We start from the raw sequence: 5,057 nt of genomic DNA on the forward strand, positions 1-5,057 counted from the left end.
TTTTTTGACAGCGGAAAACTGAAGAATTTAAAATGTTTCAAAATGTAAATTATTTTATGAATTTGGTTTAGTAAGTGCTAAGAAATTGTTTCACAGGAAGTGATTAAGTGACTGCAGTTTGAACAGGATACCTTCGTTAACCTCCCCCAAAAGTTGAAGAAGCATCGATTCCTGGTTGCCTACCACAGGACAGCGATGGAGTTCCCCAGATCCCTTGTACATCGGCGGAGATCGACGTTTGATAATTCTTTGGTGAGTCCGTTCCTTTGGGGGTTTTCTTATTTTTATAAACTTACTTTTATCTTAACTTAGAGTTGTTATTATCGATTTTTTTATTTGTCGATTTAATTTTTACAAAACAGACCAACTAATCCAGTCAATTAACATATGTGATAAGTTCAAGTACCTCATATTATTCTGATGGAAATCTTACACCCAAAATAATTTGCACGTCGTGGCTACGTGAAAAACTACATAATTTTTATCCAATTGATTTTCACGTAGCTTCTACGAATAAGATATGTGAACACACCCTAATAGGAATTTGTGCCTCATGAAGTTCACTTACACTTTACGTGAATTTTTAATGAACTCAACGTAATGCGGTATTGAATATTATTATTTTTTTCTGATCGAATCTAAACGAAATAGGAATAAATTTGAATTGGTAATTACATCAAAATAACTAGCTGTTTGGTTCGATTTCATTTTTTCTTTTTATTCTTGTTATTATAGATAATGCTGCTATAATTAAAAACAAAACCTTCCGAATTTTACCTAAGCCGGATCTTTTGATTGATTAAGCCAACTGCTTCCATGTATTCCCGGCGAGCTCTGGGAAGGAAATAAATTGGTCGGCCATAATTTTTGGTTGCTTGTAATCCGGAATTCCTTCGCTTTTCTATTGTCTGGTTTTCCTCATCCTTGTCTGTTTTCTTTTGTTTTTGTTTACCTGGAGAATAAACCGTAATTAATGAAAAAATCATCAAATTAATTATCACTTTTTATTTCTAATTTCACGGGAAACGGGAACATCTAAAAAAAACTATACTAACCTTCACTGATCCCACTGAGATCCATTCCGGAAACCGAATAGCGATTTTTCTTCTAAATTGGATGGGCCAAGCAGGCGCTTTATCCTCCAGAAGCGGTAGTTTCTGGAATTCAAATTTTAATTGCAATTACAAAAAATTAAAGGAACTTTGGTATCACTTACTTACGTGGTTTTCGAGTTTTCCCCTTTCTGGCCGCTTCATGCGTCGAGAGGTGACTCTGTTGCTAATCAGTTCTTCCTGTTGTGGCATTTTAATTTGTTTCTGTTTTTTCCACGCGAAAACTATTGCGCGAAATTTGGTTACTGCACTGCTGTTTGAGGACTGTTGATTTTCTTATAAGAATTTCAGTCTTCATACCAAAACACGCTCAAGAAAAATTGATTTCAAAACATTTTAACCGTTCTCTTAGATTTTACGTGAAATTCCCGAATAAGTTAGGTGGAATCGAAGATGTTACTACACTCGCACGTAAAATCGATCGGATGCTAAGAAAGCATAGTTTACGTGAAAAATCCCGTAGAAACAATTTCTAAATTATTTTGGGTGTAGTAAGAAAAAGTATATTTAGACAACATTATTCAATAATACTTAACAGAATACTACGTTCCAAAAAGATTTTTTTATTTCACCTACACGCAGCGAAAAGATTTTTTATTTCAAAGGAAAGTGCAGCGAAAACAAAGGAAAATTTCCTTTGATTTTGGGATAAATAAAAATTTCTTTGTTTCAAATGCATTTTCGTTTGTTTCAAAGAATTTTTCTTTTGAAAAATCTTTGATTCAAAATATTGATACTTTGAAACAAAAAACATTTACTTTTGATTCAAAGTTGCTTTCTTTTGCCACAAGGTAATTTAATTTAGGTTTTAAAGCATTTATTCATTGAACCATTTTCTATTTATTCCAATTGGAAGCATTATTTTCTGTTGTTTTGAAATTCCTATTAGGAATTTCAAATAATAAAAAGAAAGGATTTCAAATTTAAAATTTATTTTTATTCACAAATAAATGAAACACTGGGTCACACACTGGTTCACTTCAATCTAATCATCCGGTTTAAATTTTCGTGGACCTGATCGCTGGATTGGAGCGGTGTCACCTCGGTTGAGGCATCCAGGGACTTGGAAAACCATCTATCGGCCGTGGTCCTGTAAAATTTCAAGCACCTATTGAAAATCTTCAATATTCTTTCTTTATTTAACATAAATTTATCATACTTTATCCTGAATCCTCCTAACTAAGCTAACTTTGATCCAGCACATTTTCACTCGACCAGCCAAACCGTTTTAAATTCGTTTTACTCAATGCAAAAAACCTTCTAAGTTAGAAGTTTTTATTTTAAGAAATTATTCCTTTGCATTGAATACATTTTTCTTTGGTTGAAAGAAAATTTACTTCGTTTCCAAATATTGTCATTGAAGTTGAAATCCGAAGTTTTCGCGCTGGTGATCGGCAACCTTGCCAACTAGCGACGTTGTGAAATATCATTGCTGGCAACGCTTTTGTAAAGTAATAACCAGCATGCCTATACAGTTACGGGTGGTTGCATATTGAGCAACAGTAGGCAAGGAGTACCAAAAGTTTCTCATTGGTGGGGGGTGTAGACGGAGCGCTTTTTGTTCGCCTACCATGCCTATGATTACGATTGCCTGTCACAAGATGGACGATTCCGTGTATTCACGCAGAGTAAACTTGAATTTTGGAACGAAATAAATCTGACTTTGATTCAAAACATTCATTTTTTGAATCCAGCTCCTGTTTTCTTTGAATCAATGAATTATAGTTTTGATTGAAAAGAATAATTTTTGAAAAAAAGAATAAATTTTTTGAATTGAATAACTTTGGACTTTGATTTCAAACAAATTCTTTGGTTCAAAAGAAATTTGTTCAATTGCATATTTCTTTAGAAACAAAGTAAATTTTCTTTCAACCGAAGAAAAATGTTTTAAACTGAAAAGAATAATTTTTTGAAACAAAAACTTCAAACTTAGAAGATATTTTGCATTGACTTGCAAGAAGAACAGAAAACCGAAAAATCGAATAAAGTTCGGCCGCTCGTTTTAAAAATCAAACCAGTGAATCGGAGTAAGCTATAAATAAGGAGGATTCAGGATGCAAAATGGTAAGTGTAAGTTAATAAATACTGAATATTTAAGTAAATTCAAGATTTTCTAAAACGCTTGTATAGTTACAGGACCACGGCCGACGGATAGATTTCCAAGTCTCTCGAACATGGAGAAAGCTGCGCAAAGTAACACCTCCCCAAATCCCGCGGTCGTATTTTTTCGGCCCAATCTTCAACGGCAATCACCAGTCGGACCAGCCAGCAGCTGGAGTGGCTTTCGGAAGTTTATTGACCGGCCCACGGAGAATGCGAAACTTTGCCAACGATATCAAGGACCCTACTCGGTTATAGTGAACCAGTGTTTTATGTGTTTGTGAATAAAAAAGAATTTAAGAACTAAAATTGTATCTTTTTATTATTCAAACTCCTAATAGGAACTTCGAAACAACAGGGTAAAAATCTTCCATTTGGAATAAATGGAAAATGGTTCAATGAATAAATGCTTTTAAATCTATATCTAAATTACCTTTGAGCAAAGATAATAACTTTAAATCAAATGAAACTGGTTTTTGTATCAAAGCCTTAATATTTTGAATCTAAGATTTTTCAAAAGAAAAAATCTTTGAAACAGAGGAAAATGCATTTGAACCAAAGGATTTTTTATTTAAGGTACACCGGGGTAAGTGGGGACGGTTTTTTGTATAGTTCAACTTAAAAAAATCATTTAAAAATCAGCAATTGATCAATTTTGATAAAATCGCATTCAATGTGATGCAGAACATGTTGTTTACAAATGCTGAAGGGATGAGCTTGATAGACGAAAAGCGAAAAAAGTTATCACGTGAAGTGTTATGGACTGCTGGTGTTTTCGCTTACCCCGCTTTATGGGGTAAGTGGGGACGGTAGATTTTCCCTTTGATTTCTCAGGAAATTTTCAACAAATTTGTGTTTTCTTGGTTGAATACGTTACTTTATTGCTCGAACCGTCGAAAATTTTGAAAAAAAGTTCATCGTAGTGATAATTGTGTGTAATTTATGTTGCAACACACGATATCCGATTTTATCGAAAATATATGCTTATTCCAGAAAACACAAGTTTTTTCCCAACTTTTCATGGTTCGTATGCTAAATAAAGCTAAAATGTATTGAATGAAGGAGAGAAAATTGAAAAAGTATCTAAACGTCAAGTATGTATGAAGCCGTCCCCACTTACCCCAGGTAGGGTTTGGAGACAATATTTTAGATTTTTGAAAATAAACTCTTTTTTCTTAATTTTTAATCGCCGTTTCTTTTCCTAACTGGTTGTTTCTAATGTAAGGATTGTTTCCATGTAGAGTTTTTCGTCAAGAGCCAGCTAGTTTACGAGAAATTCGCGATTGAAAAAGATGCACATCAACTCCACATCGTAGTTAAAATTAGAAAATTTACGAAAAGTCATCGTAAACATCCGTTATTGTCAGAACCGTATCTCTTTAACAGTTATTGGATAGATTACAAGTAAATTTAACATTCTGCATTAAAAGTTTGAAAAAATAGTTGATAGTATTGTTTTAATAGCCACCGTCCCCACTTACCCCGCGTCCCCACTTACCCCGGTGTACCTTATACCAAAACCAAAGGAAAAAATCCTTTATTTTTGCGGCACTTTCCTTTGAAATAAAAAATCTTTGGTATAAGAACACACCCGAAGTTGTACACGTCCTGATAATAACTTGTCGCCAGTGAGTGTCGCCAGTAAATGTCGCCAGCGCTCATTGACGATAACTCCGGTTTGGGGATTCAGCGACAATAAAAATGCAATTGAACAAATGTCTTTTGAATCAAAGAATTTGTTTAAAATCAAAGTCCAAAATAATTCGATTCAAAAAATTAATTCTTTCTTTCAAAAATTATTTATTTGAAACAAAACCATAATTCATTGATTCAAAGAAAACAGGA

At 33.6% G+C, this 5,057-nt stretch overlaps 1 long non-coding RNA gene across 2 annotated transcripts; it reads right to left on the reverse strand.

Annotated features, from left to right (window-relative positions):
• Positions 1-623: 623 nt before the first annotated feature.
• Positions 624-1,482, reverse strand: LOC129750667 (uncharacterized). 2 transcript variants are annotated; one of them, XR_008738445.1, is made up of 3 exons: positions 1,217-1,482; positions 1,056-1,157; positions 624-952 (listed from the first exon to the last, which is right to left on the reverse strand). It is a non-coding gene; the product is annotated as an uncharacterized LOC129750667 (long non-coding RNA). The 2 variants fall into 2 exon arrangements; XR_008738446.1 differs by having other exon boundaries at positions 1,221-1,481.
• Between the last annotated feature and the right edge of the window lie 3,575 nt (positions 1,483-5,057).

This window comes from Uranotaenia lowii, chromosome 3 (genome assembly GCF_029784155.1).
Source record: "Uranotaenia lowii strain MFRU-FL chromosome 3, ASM2978415v1, whole genome shotgun sequence".
Lineage (NCBI taxonomy): Eukaryota > Metazoa > Arthropoda > Insecta > Diptera > Culicidae > Uranotaenia > Uranotaenia lowii.